The following is a 20,087-nucleotide window of genomic DNA, read 5'->3' on the forward strand; positions in this document are numbered from 1 at the left end:
AAAGCCTCGCACTCTATCCGCCGGGCCACCTAGCTGCCAAGTGCCATGTTTAGGAGAAAACAGTGCAATGTTATTACTACAGGGTACTGGCAACTCTACCACACTGGAGATGTGAGTTATTCTGATTATACATTTTATCCCAACCAAGTATATCCCTACATGTGTGCTCTCTATTTGTGTACCCTGGATACAATGAGTTCCTAGCTTTAGTATACTTATATGCATGTTCCCCGGCCAAATATAGTTCCTATGTGAGTGCTCTTCTTAAATGTTCTCTGGTTACATGTGTTCACTACATGTGTGCCCTTCATGCACGTCCATGGTCACATTGCTCTCTACATGTGCGCTGCCTCCCACTGATAGTAACCTGTGAGAGAGTGTATCCCATATATACACGGTGGGGTGGTACTGGTGGGTATTTTACTTCAATTAATTCGCTATGCTATTTAATTGAATGTCTTTTGTTTTTGAACTACTGTGTCCTCTAGTTGGCTAGTAGAAGTAAACACACTAGTGGGGGCTCATTTTTAGTACCTTAAAATCCGGGCTAACTTTCTGGAAGATTACGTGTAAGGTGGTCCCTGAATGGGTAGAAATGGTGATTTGTGTGTACGAAGTGGCATGATGTATACTTTGAAAAATGGGGGAGGGGTCATATAATGGGAAGTAGGGATCACAGATGGATACCCTTAATGCTGCACTGGTTCCTACTGAATATTAAAAGACTTAGAGGAAGATCTCCAGTATGTTAAATAGATTTTCTAAGAAGAACTTATGAGAAGACATGGACGAATTGCATAGGATAAATGGTGCAGATGAGTTGAAATCTGTACCATTGGAGGGAATAACCTTGTCAGTGAGATCACAAATCCATCAATAAGCATTTATTAAGCAGTTGCTATTTGCCAGGCATTATATATTGGTATATGAAAGAAGTATCTATTTGTTGAATGGAGTTTTATGTTCTCTGTTCTTACTTTTAAAAGAGGATAAATAGATTGTTTTATATTCCTCTCCCTCTCCAGCCAAACAACCAATAATATTAAGTTGTTTATACTTGTTTTGTCCTTGAACGATTTCTTTTTCTTTTTAATGTAGGTTAGTGCCTATAGGAAAAAAGGTTCTCCAGCTGCATTCTAGTCTGAGGGGAATGTTCCCTTCCTTAATGCACAGCAAAAGGCCAATGGAAGTAGGGAGTTGGGCTTCCCATCACTCCAATCTCCTCCTTTATGATTTGCATCCTTTGCATGTGTTTTACAATCAGTCTGATCTTTTCTATTTAAGCTTAAAATCATCTTTACTTTCCAGATTTATTTTCTTCTCTGCTGCCTTCTTTGCTCCTTTTATATCCTGAGACTTATATGTCTATGAAAGGAGAAATTCATAGTGAAAAACATGAAGTTGAAGAGTTATAGGCCTGGCTAATGCCAAAGCAACCCAGGAAATCTTGGGGGTCCCGAGAAAAAATAAGGAAGCTTTGAGAGCAATGAGCCAAAAGGGCCCCATCCTTTGTAGATTTTTGACTTAGAGGTCTAGAACTAAAGCTTAGGGTAAATCCATTTATTTTCAGGAAAATCTATGTGCTAAGGATTCTATGGAAATGACTTGCTTCTCTAAGGTAGTAAACAAAAAGGTTTTCCATATTTACAGCCTTCAATAACTATGTCCTCTGGCTCCTTGGAATCAAGTAGCTGTCATTTTAGAAAGCCATGAGCTTGAGAGGATGTGACTGGGACACCTTTCTGCTAGGCCATTTACCAGATTCTCTCCCTGCCTGTGTGTGGCTTTCCTATCAGAGATATTCCTAAAAGGAAATCTGTCTTCTGTGTCCAGAGTTGGCTGATGTTCAGTAAAATACAAACAGGATGTGCTGTTATTATTTTTTCTTGATAAAAAAAAAAGACTATTTTCATTACTTGCAGAATGCTTTTAGATGGTACAGATAATTAAGCCCTGAGAATGTAGTAATACATTTCACACTGAGAGGAAGATTTGAGGGACTTCTAACCAAAAACCCAGACTCCCAAGGAGCTAAAAACATGACCATTACCCAGAACAATAAGAAGCAGCAGAATATTTATGGTAATAAGCTCAATGAGGCCCCCAGCTGTCCCTAAGTGAGTCACCCCAATATGGAAGCAAAATAGCGATAATGGTAATGGCAAGGATGATGATGATGATATTACAGTTCTGATCTTCCCTGTGTCTGAAAGCATTTTGCAGATATTCTCTTTCCTATGCTCACAGTCTTCTGGGGAAGTAGGCACAAAACATTTCCACGTGACAAAGATAGCTTAGGCACCAGCCCAGCCAAGTTCCTAGAGGTTGTCAGCCCCTTGAATTTGGTCACTGTGTCTTGTTTCTTTTTCATGACCCCCTCTCCCTCCCTTATTCCTAGTCAATAGGCAGGTTAGTACAGTGAGGGGAAAGAAATCACTTAATGACTGTAAAGGTCAAGAGACCTAGATGTGATCTTGGGCAACTTACTTAAATCGTTCAGGCTTCAGTGTCCTCATTTGTAAAGTGGAGATGATGATACCATTCTTTGCCTATTTCACAGTGTTGTTGTGAGGCTTCAGTAAGACAATATTCTAAATAAGACATGTACAATTATCCCTTTCACATCACCAGGGGCAAGGTGCCCCTGTGATCTAGAAAATCCGCCTAAGATTTTTTGGCCTTCCCTTCATATCAGAGAATTAAGTCTGAATTATTATCATATTAAAAGATACAATACGTTGATATTATACAATACCATACATATGTTTTATCCATTTCTAGGTTTCTAAACTTTTTCTGCCTATTGCTCTGTCTGTGTCATCTGTGGTATCTACAAAACTACCAGAAAGTTCCCGTAAGATGTTTTTATGCAGACCCGTGACATACTGAAACCATGATGGGGAACATTGCTATGCAGAAGGGATAACTGTATTTTGAAATGTATGATGTGCTATAGCAATGCAAAGTGTCATCATTAGTCTAGTCCAGCAATTTCAAACTCAGATTGAAGGAGCCACTAAACTGTGTGTATGAATCCCTGCCAGCCCCATATTGACTCAAAAAACCACATATTAACATTATCTGTTTTCCATTGTATTTTTATTTGTTTTGTATTTCCCAATTACGCTTTAATCTAGTTCTTGTTCACTATTCTGTTCTATTTCAAAATGATTTTTCCCTTTTTCCAGTTTCATCTCTAAAATTACTCATTCAATTAACATTTATTAAATGCCTACTATGTTTGCCAAGCACTGTGCTAAGTGCAGTTGGGTTCAGTTGGTTCTCACAACAATCTTTCTGCAGGCCCCTTTTCCCCCTCTCCTACATTTTACTGTTTGTCAATGTTATAGGTTGCTACATGGCATGAGTCTGACACCTCTGGTCTAGAGTAGTACTCAGCACTGAGTTAGTGTGAGTGAAGGATGACCCACACCCTGAATCCAAGGGTTCTTGCCCACTGGGAGCCTCTGATCCTTTAAAGCACAGGCAAGACCCAGGTGTCTGCGTGATATCAGAGAAAAAGGAAACCATCAAGTGAAAACTAGAAATTACAGCCCAATCCATCATTCCATCTAGTGACAGAGCCACAAAGACCCCTCTCTGTAGACTGCATCAGGGGGTCTGGGGAGCTGTAAGCATGTAGGGATCTTCTTCCCTTCAGTCAGTCATTCAACCAGGCTGCATTAAGTACATGCTACAAGCAAAGCTCCATGCAGGCATGGGCAAATATGCAAACCCCAGGTTTGCTGCAGTGGGACCTGGCTGCAGCTTCCCAGTGGAGCAAGAAGCCAGAATGCAGCTGATATCCAGTGGGGCTGCCTGAAGAACTGGGACTGGAATACAGTGCTCCCGGGGGAGCTTTGGAAAGCCAGCGTCGTGTTTCTTTACTCTTTTTACATTTCTACCACCTTTAAGAGACCCTTCCTGATTTCCCTCATTCATTAGTTCTCTCCCCTACAATCACTTTATATTTATTCTGAGCATGTACTATATTTCAAGGCTTGGCTCTGACCCATCCTCTCTGGGTGCCCTGGATTTATCCTCTCAGTGCTTCTAAGGCTATAAGTTACAGAGAACGTGCCCATTTGCATTGGTAGGAGGAGGTCCCTCATCCAGGAATTCCCTATATCACAGTCCCTTTCCATTTATCCTGAATTTTTTGGTCTGTAAACATGTTCATTCCTCCTGTAGAACTGTCTTCTCTTCTCTCTACCCTTCCCCTTCCTTTCTTTGTGTCCTTCCTTTTTGTCCTTCCATCCTTTCTTCCTTCTTTACTTATCTTCCCTCCCCACCTCTCTCTCTCTCTCTCTCTCTCTCTCTCTCTCTCTCTCTCTCTCTCTCTCTCTCTCTCTCTTCCTCTCTCTGTCTCCCTCCCTTTCTCTCTCCTTCCCTCTCTCTCTCCCTCCTCTCTTTCTTCCTCTCCCTCTCTCCTCCTTCCCCCCAAGCCCCCACTGCCCCAGCACAGACTGTAAAATAAAGAGGGTGTGGGGGTTTTGACCTGTTCCATTTCTAACCTCAGCTGTCACCCTTCCACCTGAACTAACCACCAGTTCACCCTTCCTTAGGTTACCTGGTGCCCCCTTCCCCTTAGGGGCTCATCATATCCATACCAAACAGTGCATACTTCCAAGAACAGCTTTAGCCCTACTGTAGCTCAGAACTACTGAGCTCAAAAGATCCACCAACTTCAGCCTCCCCAGTAGCTGGGATTCTAGGATTTCACTATCACAGTAAGCCCATTGTTGGTGGTTATCCGACTAAGTAGAGGAAATACTTACCTCAATGGAGGAAATACTAATTTCTGTTTTGGTGGGTTTTTTTTTGTCTAGGCAATGGGGTTAAGTGACTTGCCCAGGGTCACACAGCTAGTAAGTGTTATGTGTCTGAGGCTGGATTTGAACTCAGGTCCTCCTGAATACAGGGCTGGTGCTCTATCCACTGTGCCATCTAGCTGCCCCAAGGAAATAATAATTTCAGTATAATCTCTGGATCTCAGCTGTTGGAAGCAACTTCCAATGTAAGCTAATCCATTCTCTCTCAGAAAAAGAATCCCCAACATTTGCTTGAAAACCTTCCTTGAAAAGGAATTCAGGGACAGCTAGGTGGCACAGTGGGTAGAGCACCAGTTCTGGGGTCAGGAGGACCTGAGTTCAAATCTGGCCTCAGACACTTGACACTTACCAGCTGTGTGACCCCGGGCAAGTCACTTAACCGTGATTATTTCACAAAAAAAAAAAAAGGAATTCATTCCCCATCAAGTCAGCTTGTTTCATTTTGGGATAGCTACAAATTGTTAGGAGGTTTACTTTACATTAAGCCTGGATAATTCAACCCATTGCTCCGAATTCTGTCCTCTGAGGCCAAGTAGAACAAGTCTAATCCCCTTTCCATATTAATAGTCCTTACAATATAAGAAGACAATTATCAAATGCCCCCTGAGTGTCATCTTCCTCATGATCAATGTCCCTAGCTCCTTCCACCAGTCTTTGTATGGTACGATCTCAAGTCTCTTCACCATTCTGGTCACCTTCCTGTGAATGTCCTTCCTAAAATAGGGCACCCCAAATTGAGGACAATACTCCAGAGAAGGTCTGACCACAGCAAAGTGTAGCAATTACTTATTTATTTCTGCGGAAGTTCCAGTTTTCTCCCTGTTTACTGTGTTAGGAGGGACCCCAAATCAGATGTGACCCTGCCTAGAGGGGGTTAGCTGAGAAGGCCAGGCTGGTTGTCCAAGTCTATTATCCTCCCCATTACTCAGGCATATTCCTCTGAGCTCTACCATTTGTTCCTATTATTTTATTTTAATGCATTTATTTATTTATTTGTATTAGGCCGTCTCCAACTTGGTCCAGCCAAAAGAGGATTAAAGAGGGGTGGGAGGGGAAAAGTGGAGGGACCAGGGAGAAATGGAAGAAAAAATAACTACTCAGAAGACCCAGGCTGACCTAACCATGACTTTAATAGGAATCAAATTCACTCTAATCTGGTTTTCCCCAGTCAGCATTTCTGATAGAAATAATTTGTAATTACCAAACTTCGGTGAGGCCAGAAGATGCCTCATTGAAGACTCTGATGTGATTAGGCTGAGGTCTAGAAATGCAGTTTTTATGGCTCTTATTCCATCTGCTGCCAATATCCCTAGAGAAGGTGAGCCTCCCTCCCTGGCCTGAGGGATTCTGGGACAGACTTGGGTACCACTGAGACTTCATCTCCTTGATGCTAATCACGAATCATGACAATAGTTGCTATTTTTACCAAGTTTTAGGGTTAGCACAGCACTTTCTTCAGTCACCTGGAGTGAGAGTAATTATTCCCATTTTATAGATGAGGAAGTAGGGATTCTGAGAAGCCAATCGGTCGGCCCATGTCTCACAGAGTGTCAGAGCCAGGGTTCAAAACCGGATCTTCCTGCAGGGCTCCTTCCCCCCACACTGTGAAATACCAGCTAATTTTAGCTTTGTAGCTCCAGCACTTAGCGTAGGGCCATATGCATTCATGATATGTGCTTAAGAAATGTTTCTTAAATTTCATGAACAAGAGCCAGGGTGGGGCTCAGCCTAGCCCAGCAGAACTGAAAGAGTCCCAGAAGAGGTTCAGAAGTATGTCATGGAGGTGATCACATGGGAACATGTGCTTTAGCGCTGTGGTGGAATGGAAAGGGGTTTCAGTCCCTTGCTAAAGGACAAGTACAATCCCATGTTCTTCTCCCTGATCCATAATGAGAGGACTGCCTCAAAGAAGACTGACCACTGACTCAAGAAGAGCAGCCCAATTAGCAGACCTTAAAAAGAGTGATTCCGCTCCCTGGCATTTTCTGTCTTCCACCTACCAAGTGTGTGGGCTCTTCCACGCTCTCTCTTGGGCTTCCCATGGGTATCACCTCCTGCTTCCCTCCCAGTGCCCTGCCAGTTATGAGGGCTGTTTATACATGGTAGCTGCCTAGAAGAGCCTGAGCCTGGACTTGGGCCTCTACATGCTGCTTCTCCTCTATGTTTCTTTATTTTATTTTTATTTTTATTTTTTTCAATTCACAGAACAAAACAAGCATTTCCATAACACAGTACAATAAAAAGATGATTGCACATGAAACCGCAAATCTACCATGTACAACTTGCTATTCCCTTCAAATACATGATGAAGTTATCATGTAAATTTCTTTTCTTCCCTTTTTTTCCCTCTCCACCTCCCACTCCACCCTAGAGATGCTACCATTAGACACAAATAGGTATATATAGATGTATATACATATGTATATATGTGTATATATGTGTGTGGTGTGTGTGTGTGTGTGTGTGTGTGTGTATGTATGTAAAGACCAAACATCCTTCCTGAGAGATTAACTTTTTTGAGAATGACTACTTCAGAAATCCAAGAATTCTTGGATTCTCCTGTTAAAGCTCTCTGGCAACAGCAGGGGTTTACTCTAACCATACCCTTTTTGGAGAAGATGATCACTGACAAGAGAATGCGTCTATGTCATACTCTGGCTTGCCAGGAGGTATAGACCTTATGTAAGTTGTTCGGATAGTGTACAGTGGAGACAAAGGTGAAAAAAATTTTCAATTCCTCTTAGTGTTTCACATTTTAATGTTCTAATTATCCACTGCCTGGGAAAGTATAATAGAAGTTATTTTCTATATTGTGGCTTGCCTTTTTCAATGATTGCTTATGAATCTTTTATGTTTTAAGTATTTCTTTCATATGGAGGAAATAAATAGCTGTCCTATACCTGATCTCCCTTGTGTACTGAACACCTTCATACTCCTTTTTTGGGGATATCCAAAACAGTAGCCGAAATAAGCTTTCTCTAAGTAATTTTCCTCTAGGGCTCCAGATTGGGAAAATAAAGAGTCAGAGGAAATAAGGAATAGCCTTCTCTTTCTGTAGAGGAGAGGCTTCCCCATTCCTAAACCTGGATGTGAGTGTGTGAGCTCAAAGATAGGGCCCCTTAGTGGGAAAAGCCATACCCAGATGCCCCATCCACCAGTTACAAGTAGATTATTTAGCTCTAGCTTGGATGGAGTTGAGAGACCTGTCATAAGCCAAAGTAAAGATATGTCTGCAGAATAGACAGGACCTTTTCAAAGGAGACCCCAGAAGTTTCATTTCTATCTCATTACATCACAGTGTGAGGTAGGAGTTGGTTGGGACCTGTTGCCCCATTTTATAGGAAGGTACACTAAGACCCATCAAGGGAAAGCATTAGGTGAGAGATCTCTCAGCAAGTATATTAAGCACCTTAGAATACTGATTCTTTTCAGACTGCAGCAAAATGTGGCTGTCCCTCCAGTGACCATCAAGCCCCTCGATGGCCATTATCCTGGAAAGCAACCCTTGAGAAGATGCTTCTGTAGATGCTACAGTCCCATTTCATCGCTAGCCACAGGTGTCAAAGACTGGAAAAAAACAATTTCTACAGCTATAGTCCTTATTTCTGTCCGATGCTTCAACATCAGAAATGGATGTGATTTTATTCATAGAAATGACATTAAAATAGATGGATTATCCCTTGCTTTGCCACTGTACCTGAAGGACTATGGGACCTTTCTACCTCACTTACAGCTGAAACCTATACATGTTGTCTCTCTCGTTAGAATATGAACTCAAGAGCAGGGATTATCTTTTCTATTTGTATTTCAAATGTTTAGCACAATGCCTTGCACTGGATAAGAGCTTAATAAATGCTTTTTCATTCATTTATTCATTATCCATTTTAATACAATCTAATCCAAAAAGTATTATTAAGTAAAAGGCATGGAGAATAGAGGGCAGGAAGACCTAGGTTCAAATCCCACCTCAGACATATACTAGCTGTGTAACTGGGGATAAGTCACTTAACCTCTGTTTGTCTCAATTTCCTCAACTGTAAAATGGGAATAATAATAATAGCACCTACCTCCCAGGGTTGTGAGGATCAAATGAGATAATAGTTGTAAAAGTGCTTAGCACAATGCTTAGCACGCAGTAGGCACTATATAAATGCTTATTCCTTTTCCTTTTTTCTCTTCCCCCTTCCCTATTAGGTACCTGCTGTGTACAAGATACTATGATGAGGAAACAAAATTAAAACAAAAACTAGTCCCTACCTTCAAAAGCTTATACTCTACAGCACGCAAACAGGTAAATGTCTTTTTGATAATTTGAGGAGGAAGGAAAGATATCCCAGGAGACTCATGGCCTTGCTTTTAATGGGAGTACGTAGGGAGGTACCAGAGCATGGCTCTACTTGCCCTCCCCTCCCCTACTATAAAGTTAGTCCAGCAGGATAGTATAGGAGACAATAATCATGGCTTAATGAGAAAACCTACTAATTTACCATACCTCCCAATGCTGCCTCCAACCTCACCAGAACTTTACCATTTCCTTGAAATTTTTCCTGGACCACACTGCCATCTAATTGATGTAAGCTCCTTAAGGTCAAGGCTTGTTTTCTGTTTTATCTTTGCATTTCCAGTATCCAGTGCAGTTGCCATGTATGTAATAAGGACTTAAAAAATGCTTCTTGAACTGATGAGGGCAAAACAGGGAAACAGAGAGGGAGAAGAAAGGAAACTGAAGGACAAGGTCAAAGTCCTTGTAAATGAGATCCAGAACCTTTATGAGCCCATCTTTCCCAAGAGGGCCTCAAGGTGGCTTGAGACCTGCATCCTCTGAGGTTTCTCCCTAGACATAATCATCTTCCCCTTTTACAAATAATACTAAATCTAATATAACCTCTCCACTAAAAGATCTGATATTTGATTTTCAGCTGTTTTGCAATGCTCTTTGGCTGCTTTGCATATGCACACAGGTCCTGTCTCCCCAACTAATTTAGATGCTTTCTATGCAGGCACTGTGTATTTTTCTACTGATATGCCCCTCCTCCACCAGGGCCTCTTTAGCATAGCGTTGTGCACACAACACAAAGCATTTGATATATATTTGTGGTATATGAGAATTTATCATATTTATTTGTTGGATTACTCTAGTAATTAAGCTACCCAATAGAGAAATTAGAGCTTTAATATCTAGAGCTGTCCCAAAGTGGACTGGGCTGCCTGGAGGACTAGTAGTTCTCCCACAAACAAGGTGGGAAACTATTCCTTATATGTCTCCTTGAGGGGATTGGATGCCTCTGAGAACCCTTCAAACTTTAAGATTCTGTGGCTCTAAGTGAGTGAACAAATGAATGCTACAGCACAGGAAGGGACATGAGTAAAATCAGACTTTGATGCCATTTTCCCTGGATAACTTGTTACTAGCCATGGATGAGCAGGGAGGGAAGGACTATTTGCCAGAGTGCATTAGTGGTGATATTTTAGTACCATGGTCCCTTAGCACATTAATGTCTCTTACACCTAGTGCCTTATTCTCTCTACTGAAGCTCTGTTAGACTTGCTCAATTGTTAAAGGCGAGATTACAGCCAAAGTTAATTTATGTTAATTTTCTCTTTTCTGGTCCATTAACTTTTGTGATGCTAATATATCTTACATGGAATTTCCTTAGCCTGAGATGCTGCAATGTTGGAATGGGGTTGCTGGTGAAAAGCCAAGCATGGAGACCCCCAGTTGCCCTTTGCCTTTTTTTTTTTTTTTTTTGGTGAGAACTCTGATCAGAGACCCTGCAAATCTGGACAGGGTTTTTTTTGTTTTTTGTTTTTCCCCATAGCCCAGCTTCCCAAAATCTTCCCTAGGGGACCATGTCCTTCTTTTCATGCTAAGGGAAATATGTGGGATAGATTTGAGACCCCTGAGATTGGGGTGGGAATGTTGGAGGGAGCTACTTGATAGGTTCTCAGTAGAGTGTCATTTTGGGAGACAAGGTGGTTGTAATGGGGGTCTCTCTGCCACATTTCTTAAGGCCTCTTCCCTTCTCTTTTGCTCTGTCATAACTATTCTAGACTTCTCAATGAAGTAAAGAGTATTAAGGATTATTAGTTAAATAAGCATATACTTGGGCAATGAGAGAAGAGAACAGTTACAATCTTTTTTGGACGGAAGATGAGGAGGGGAAAGAATGGAGAACTCGTTCATAATAAAAGTAAGATCCATCTCCAAATTGGGCAAAAGTGTACTCAAAGCTAAAGAGTCTTGCTGGATGACCCCCTACCCTATTTCATGATCCTCCAACCAGAAAACTCACACTTGGCATAAGCCTGATTCACCTCCAATAGCTTGATTTGCTCAGATTGCCATGTTCATATTTCTCTCCCAGGCAAATTCTAAGTTCCTTTGTTGTTGTTTGTTTGTTTTGGGGTTTGGATTTTTTTTTTTTGGCTAGGCAATGGGGTTAAGTGACTTGCCCAGGGTCACACAGCTACTAAGTGTCAAGTGTCTGAGGCCAGATTTGAACTCTGATCCTCTTAACTCCAGGGCTGGGTTCTATCCACTACACCACCTAGCTACCCCCCTAATTTCTTTTGAAGGCAAAATGTTCTCCTTTCTCAATGTAGGGAGAACATCAAGGTTTGTGTTTGCCTAAATGAGGTATAAAAATCACTGATATGCATGTCTAATAAAGGCAAGGATGTGCTAACCAAAGAGGATCTTGGAACTGAAAGGAGACTTGTTGCTCATTGCCCCAACACAGATCTTTGGAGGAAAGGAGGAATCCCTAAAATGGCTTTGGGGATGCATACTCATAATCAGGAGGTTGCTGCTGCTCAGTCATTTTATCCACGTCTGACTCTTCATGACCCCACCTGGAGTTTTCTTGGCAAAGATACTGGAGTGGTTTGTCATTTCTTTCTCCAGCTCTTTTTACAGATGAGGAACTGAGGGAAATAGGGTTAAGTGACTTGCTTAAGGTCACACAACTAGTAAGTGTCTGAAGTGAGATTTGAACTCAGGAAGATGAGTCTTCCTAATACCAGGCCTGGCACTCTAACCACTGTACTACCTAGCTACCCAGAATATAGACATATGAGCTAATAATTGCTTCCCTATCAGGAGGTTAATAGGAGTTAAAAGGAATTTTCTAACTGCAAGTCAGAAAGTTGTCTGGGACCAAGCATCTTGAGTTCACACCAGGAGAAAGTACTCAAAAGGATATACTTAATCTTTGCCTAGAACATTCTGATGGCTTTTGGTGACAATCTAGATTGTTGTGATGGCTCATAAACCTTGGCTATGTGTGCTAAAATGGCTATAGCTTTCCCTGCCAAGGAGAGGCTTCCTAGCTACTACTCTCTAGTAAATGGAAGTAAAAAGAAGATGGCCCCAGAAAGTTAAATAGCTAAAGGTCATTAGATGGTAGCAGATAGCGATTAGGTGAGGATAAATTGAATAGAGATGCTCAGGAAAGAGCAGTTAGAAGAAATCTTTCTTTTTCTTTTCTTTTCTTTTTCTTTTTGGCTAGGCAATGGCGTTAAGTGACTTCCCCAGGGTCACACAGCCAGTAAGTGTCATGTGTCTGAGGCCAGATTGTGCCACCTAGCTGCCCTGGTTAGAAGAAATCAACAGAGGCTCATCATCAGAGGCTCTGCAGCATAAAAGGTGTGAGATACTCTTACCAAATGTATGTCCTGTATATGTGTACTGAGAGGGAGGGATGCCTTTTCATGTCACTTAACTTGCTATATTGTTTGATTAAATGTCTTACCCAACCTTTCCCTCATACTCCTTTCCCACTAGGTTGTGGTGGGGGAGGCAGAATACTTCTTGCTCCCCATTGCCACTTCCAAACTATCTCTCTCTATCACTATCACTCGGTAACCTTTTTTCTTTCTAAGTTGATTCAATTCATATTCATCACCCAATCAAGATTCTGGTAGCGGTTATCTACTGATGTCCAGGTCACTTTCTTCCCTCCATGAGCTCAGTGTCCGGTTCACAGTCTTTCTCTTCTCCCCAACTCCTGCCCTCACATTAGGGGATTTCAACATACATACAGATACTCCCTCAAACATTGTAACATCCCAGTTCTGAGATGACACATTTTCTATGAATTCCTCCTCCACACCAACTCTGCTAGACACAGAGATGGTCATACCTTTGGTCTTTCCATCACCCACAAATGTTCCATTAACATGTTCGTAAACTCTGAAACTCCTTTATCTAATCATGGTCTGTTGTTATTCTACCTCTTCCTTTAAACTCCAAACTATGTTCTCTATCCCCGCTGTGATTTCTAATTCCTCCTCCCCTTAGTTCTTGCCCAGGCCATGACCCCTGCACTAGCTATATTCTCCTTCCCTTCTTGACTTGATCCCTTACTGAACCAGTTCAACTCTATACCGTCTTCTTCTCTGACTCCCTTGGCCCCTTATCTTTTTTTTTCTTTTTTTTCTTTTTTATGTGAGGCAATTGGGGTTAAGTCACATAGCTAGTGAGTGTTATGTATCTGAGGTCACATTTGAACTCAGATCTTCCTGACTCCAAGACTGGAGCTCTATCCACTGCACCACCTAGCTGCCCCTCAGCCCCTTCTCTTATTTAAAATTATTTCCTGCCAACCCCCAATTTTGGATTACTTGGATCATTCACAGCCTTTGCGTGTGTTGCTGAAACTAGGTAGAGAAAACCACTAAACTTACTGACTGGGTGCACTGGAAATTTATGTCGCAGGATCTCAATTGAACCCTCCCTGAAGCAAAGGGAATTCTTTTATAGCTCCTTGATTGATTCACTATCCTTCTCAGCAAAGTGCCTTTCCAAGCCTTTTCACCTTCCCTCAAACGTCCTATGGCTCTCCCAAACCTCATAGTCTGAGGTGAGAAACTTGCTTCATATTTTACTGAAAAAAATGAAACCATTAGCCAAGAGCTCTCTCTTTTTCCCTCTTCCTCATACCATACCACTTAGATGCCTTCTACTACTATCTCCTTCTTTACCCCTGGTTCGTGTGAAAAGGTAGTCCTTTTCCTCTCCAAGGCAAACCCTTTACATGCACAAGTGATCTCTTTCCATCCCATCTTCTCCAGTTGATTGCCCCTTCTGTTATCCCCCATTCTTTCACTAATCTTCAATCTCTCCCTCTAATGGCTGCTGTCCTATGGTCTATAAACATGGCTCTGTCTCCCCATCTTCAAATTATGCATCTATCTTCACTAGTTATATTATCCTACATTTCTCCTCCCTTTTGTGGCTAAACTCCTTGAGGCCTTCTACAATCAATACCTCCACTTCCTTTCCTCTCACTCTCTTCTTAATTTTCTACAGTCTGCTTTTGGGGTGTATCGGTTGTTCAGGGAGGACCATCACATCTGGTATGAGGGCTCGCCAAAACCTTTTCAGGGCTACTCATCTACCTTTATTCTCACCTGTGGCTCTAAGAAACCATAGCACACAGAGCAGCCACACACCAATAACACTGTCTCAGCATATGGGCTAAACGAGGTTGAGAATAAGCAACAGTCCTCAAAGCTGTCGGTGAGTCAGGGGAATGTCTACCCCAAACATATGAAGGCCACCTCATGAGATGGGCAGATGAGAACTATCTGTCCCAATGGCCATGAAGGTGGCTGAAGCAGACGCTGTGAAGTATTTAGAGCACGGTCAGACATCGAAAATGCTGAGGTCATCCATTGCATCATGGTCCATCGCCAGTCATCTGGACTTTTGTCTTGCCACTGTACTTCTATGACTCTGGAAGAGTAAGTGAGGCTGACAACTTTGTGCAACTCTGCCTCACTTAAATCCAGTTCAAGACGTCACCCTTGACGTCATTGGGCCTCTTTGAAAACAAAGGAGGAACAACAGTCTGGCTTCTGACCTTACCATTCAATGGGTACTGGTCTTCCCAAAGGTACCAGTGATTTCTTATTGGTCAGACCTACTGGCTTGTTCTCAGTCCTCATTCTTCTTGACTTCTCTGCAGCCTTTGACACTGTGGTTCACGCTGTTTTCCTTCATACTGTTCTTTTAGTTTTCATGACACTACCTTCTCCTGGTTCTCCTCCTACCTTTCTGTCTGCTCCTTCTCAGTCTCCTTTTCTGGATCTTCTTCCAGATCAAACCCATTAACCATGGGTATCCAACAGTCTTCTTATACCTTACTCTGTCCACATACTCTATGATCCAGTGATACTGGCCTCCTTGATATACTTCCCAAAAGACGATCCATCTTCCCACTTAGTGCATTTTCACTGGTTGTTTCCTATGCCTGGAATGCTCTTCTCCTTCATCTCCATCTCCTGGATTCCCTGGCTTCCTTCAAGTCCCAGAGAACATTCTTCCTTCTCCAAGAATCTTTTCTAGTCCTCAATAATACTAGTAGCTTCTTTCTTCCTTACTTATCTCGTCTGTCTATAATTGTTTACATGTTGTCTTCCCATGAAACTTATGAGGGCAACGACTATTTTTTGTTTTGTTTTTTGCTTTTTGGTAAGGCAATTGGGGTTAAGTGACTTGCACAGGGTCACATAGCTAGTGTCAAGTGTCTAAGGCCACATTTGAACTCAGGTCGTCCTGACTCCAAGGCCAGAGCTCTATCCACTGTGCCACCTAGCTGCTCCAGCATTTTTTGTTTTTTGTTTTTTATTTTTTCAAGGACTGTTTTTTGCCTTTTTTTTTTAACCCTGATGCTTCGCATATTACCTGGCACATAGCAGGTGCTTAATAAATGAGTACATGCCGATTTTTGCTTTGAATTGATTCATCTTCTGGTTAGCTTGTAATAGTAAATGTGTTTGTGGGGGCTCATGAGCTATGGCTTCAAGTATGTGATAACCTACAAGGAGCTTCACATCTGAGGTAGTTTTTTTTGGGGGGGCCATGTGAGTAGAAATCTAGGTGCTACACTAAAACCCTGTGAATTGAAAATATGTTGTAAATGGAAGATATGCTCTAAGCTCTAGAGAACTAAGACACTCCCACTTTTTAAGGTTAATTGGTAGTATATAACCCTGCTTTCTGATATTTGGTGTTGTTTTTTTAAACCTGCAAAGTCTTTGGAAGGTGGAGACAATAGATAGTCCTGGCTGGGGGAAGCTTATGAGGATGCTGGGCTGGGAGGAATATGTGGAAAGACAGGAATAGGTTTTCTGGGGGAGAATAACAGGCCTCTGTTTGACTGCAGAAAAATTACCCTTGAGCTATTTGAAGACCCTATCCACGTTCAGGAGGAAGGGCTGTCGAATTTATTGACTGGTCAATACCAGCTTCCCTCTGGGGTTTGACTCTGTTGATATTCCGTTGTTTGACAGCAAGAGCTCCAGGGAGGACTTGTGGTGATAATTTGGTCTCTGATCATGCTTCAGTAGCAATTTATTAAGGTTGACAATAGAGTTCCCGTCTTTTAAAAGGAGGTTTCATGTACCTGAATCACTGCAAGCATGATTTTTTTTCCTTGATGAAAATATAGTTAAGTTTCACACTTATTATAGCACCTGGCACCTGACAGCCTACAAGGACTTTTATAAAGACTAATGAAATGAAATTCCCAACAACATTATAAACAGAGCAGAGAGGGGAAATGAGACTATATCCCATTTATTTCTCCCTTCCAGGAGACAAAGGCATATGTCTCAGCTTCTTCTGGGCCAAAGCCCCAAATGAGTCTGATTTCATTTGGCCAAAGAAAGCTCTTGGCTCTAAACCTCCGGAGAGACAAGCCCTCCCTGAAAACTAGGTCAGTATGAAACTACCTACAGAAGGCTCCTTGGAAAACCAGCATACGTACCTAGGAGTTCTTGTTCCCAGCATCACACTCTGAACATCAGATGAGAAAGCCAATCAGGAAAATTGGTCTGGTCTCAGATGAATAATCCTAGGAAGCTATGGTGCATGATGCACCTATACTATAGGAGTATAGGGTACGGGTAGATGTCCCTTTTTTGGTACATTTGGGTTGGGAATAGGTCAGTCACTATAGAAGGGGATTTGGATGAGGATTAAAAAAGAACCTGAATGATACCCTTCTCCTAAACCAGATTTTGCCCCTCTCATACCAGACCACGCCCCTTGACTTACCCATACCCTTCAGAAGGGGAAGAAGAAGGGAAAAGAAGAGGAAAGCTAACAAGAAGAAGAAGGAAAAAGAGACACAAGGGTGAAAAGGGAAGAATTAACCCCACGTTTCAGGGCAGCTGGCAGGAGCTGGAACCATTTCTCCTTGCTTCCTCCCTCCTAAGAACCTGGGCTTTCAAATTCAGGAAACTGTTGTTTCTAAGCCAAAGCATGGGAGGGAGCAATAGGTAGGCCCTTTGGGTTCTTGCCTTGCATGCACCGAGGGTACCATCCAAGGAAGGACTGGTGCAGCTTAGATGGAAGACACAGCCCAGCAGGGGCAGGAGAAGGGCCTGTGACAACTTTGGAGCCCCTCAGGGTACGCCAATTCCAGGTTTTAAAGCCAACTCCAACCTTTTCAGGTCCAAACTGCATTTACTCCTGGCAAACATTCGACATTGGTTCACAAATAGAGGAGAAGCTTTAACAGCCTCAGAGAAAAGCATCTCACGCATCAAACCTCTCTCTCAGAGCCACAAGGGGATGAGGTGAGTATAAATGAATCAGGAACTTGCCGCTTCTCTTCCCCTTGAACTATATAAGGGATTATAAATTAAGGGAGAAAACTGCTAGGGGAAAAGAAAAATGTACTTGGTGTTTCAGCCAGCTCTGAAGCCTTGAAAGGTGGCACCAGGCAGCATGTTGTAACCAAGAGAGATCAATTTGCACAGTTTCCTCCAACCCCGTAGAGAGATGTTAGCAAGCAGGCTAGCAATGGGGGCAGCCTGCAAGAGGGAGAGGGGGCCACAGCAAGGCAGTTTTGGGGGAAGGAGCAAGATAGGTATATCAACATAGCTAACATTTTTATAGCACTTACTGTATGCCAAGTATTGTGCTAAGCACTTCATGATTACTGTCTTGTTTCATTCTCACAACAGTCCTGAGAGAGAGGTGCTATTATTATCCTCTTTTTACAGTTGAGGAAATTGAGGCAAACACAGTTTAAGTGATTATTTGCCCAGCTAGGAAGTGTCTGAGGTCACATTCGAACTCAGGTCTTCCTGAGATTTAAAAACTTGATGTGATTAGTTCATCAGAGATTCAGAGCTCTAGGGCTGGAAGAGACCTTTAGTGGCGATGCTTAGATCCAACCTCTCATTTCAGTCCAGTGCCCTATACACGCCACCATGCTGCCTTTCATGTTTGGTGCTTCAATGAAGAGCTAATTTCCCCATGTCTGCACTATTCTCTGTGTCCCAGTTTCTTCTCTCTTCCTTCCCTGCTAACGCCCCAAGCAGAAGTAAAGCTTGGGAGGTTTGAGTCATTTCCTTGAACTCAGAGGAAGATCTGTCTTATATACAGTCTAATGGTCGGCCCTTTAGATGATTGCAGCAGTGGTTCTGTCTGTGTCTTGCCTGATGAGGCATGACCTTCCATCCTGGGTGAGACCCACTCATAAAGCCGAAACAATACGAACATTGCTGAGGAGACAAGTATATCACACTAGGCAGAAATATTCTAGAAGGAGAGTTGTACACCAAGGAGACCACTGATAAGAAGAAAGTCCCCAAAATATTTATAGCAACACTATTTGTATGAGCAAAGAACTGAAAACAAAGTAGATTGCTTATCAATTCGGGAATGGCTAAATAAATTTTGATACTTGAATGTAATGGAATATTACTGTACTGTAAGAGGTGATAGATACAGAGAAGCATAGAATGATCTATATGAATTGATGCAGAGTGAATTCAGCAGAGCAAAGAAAACGATATGCATAATTACCACAACAATGTAAACAGAAAGAATCACCACCCCAACGGTCAAAAGTGAAGGTTTCAAAATTGCAAAGAATAAGCAGGGCTTCAGGGAAGGGGTAGGTGAAGCTATCCCCACCCCAGCCCTTTACAGAGATGGGAGATCTATGAATATGGTACATGGCACATATTCTCAAACTCTTATGATACGTTCATCAGTTTTGACATTTTCCTATTTTTTGTCTTTAAAAATATTGCTCATCATATAGGATGGCTCCCTGGGAGTAGAAGGAGGAAATCTCTGGGGAGAAGATTGGTGATGCTTAAAACAAAACAAAAGACAGCAATACAAATTATTTTTTAAAAAAAGATATAGAAGGTAGACATTCAAGCAGTGATATTAGCTCACGGAGAGGGAGAATGAGCGGCTGAAAGAGTTGTTCTCTACGCCTGGACTTGACTTTGAAAGGAAAGGTAATAAGCCTTTATTAAGCCCCTACTATGTGCCAGATACTGTGCTAAATGCTTTATGAATATTATCTTGATTGATCTTCACAACAACCCTATGAGGTAGGTACTGTTTATTATTATTCTCCATTTTACAGTTGAGGAAACTGAGGCAGAGATTGCCTAGAGTCACAGCTATTAAGTGTCTGAGGCCAGATTTGAATTCAGGTCTTCCTGACTCGGAGCCCAATACTCTATCCACTGGGCCTTCTTGTTGCTTTGATTCTACTATATGCCACACTACTAGAGAATAGTCAGCAAAAACCACTGAGTCCTATACAAGCCAGAAAGCATTCAAAGGGCAGAACTGAGGCTTCCAGGCGGTAATAGAGTAATAAGCAAGGAAAAGCAGCCAGAGGAACAATCAATGTCCTGAGTACCAAGTTCTCGCAGCGACTTGATATCTATCTCTTGGAAGGCTGTAAGTGGAAAATCAGATAGAAGTTGCCTAAGCCATTGATGGATAAGCAGATTGGGGATGCTTGTCTCCTCCTGGGGGGAAAGGCTGATGAGGAGATTTTAGTCCAAGCACCTGAAACAGATCTCAGAACTCCAATGTTCAGAGAGTGATTACAGATTTTGGCTTTTGGAGCAGCAGTAGGCATATCCCTCGCAATTGCCATGTATTAATTGCCTTATATGTTTGGTTATTTGCTTCATAGGTAATGAGTAAAATATGGTACACAGCCAAGCTTTGCTTGTGTGGTTGACTCCATTATGCCATGCTGAAATAATTAGAATCCATTGACATGCACCATGAAGGGTAAAGGGCAGAATTTCCTAGTGGATGGAGGCCAAGCTAAGAACTTAATTGGATAAATCCACACTGACTCTACCCCCTACACTAAAGAGAATAGGGCTTCCAAGCACAAAAGGGCCAGAGCTGGGGTCTAGAGATAGCAACTCTCTGAAACCATAGAAAGCTTGGAGTTTCGTCTGAAGGCACTCTGGTGT

Source organism: Phascolarctos cinereus, unplaced genomic scaffold (assembly GCF_003287225.1).
Source record: "Phascolarctos cinereus isolate Bilbo 61053 unplaced genomic scaffold, phaCin_HiC Scaffold_2;HRSCAF=192, whole genome shotgun sequence".
In the NCBI taxonomy this organism is placed as follows: domain Eukaryota; kingdom Metazoa; phylum Chordata; class Mammalia; order Diprotodontia; family Phascolarctidae; genus Phascolarctos; species Phascolarctos cinereus.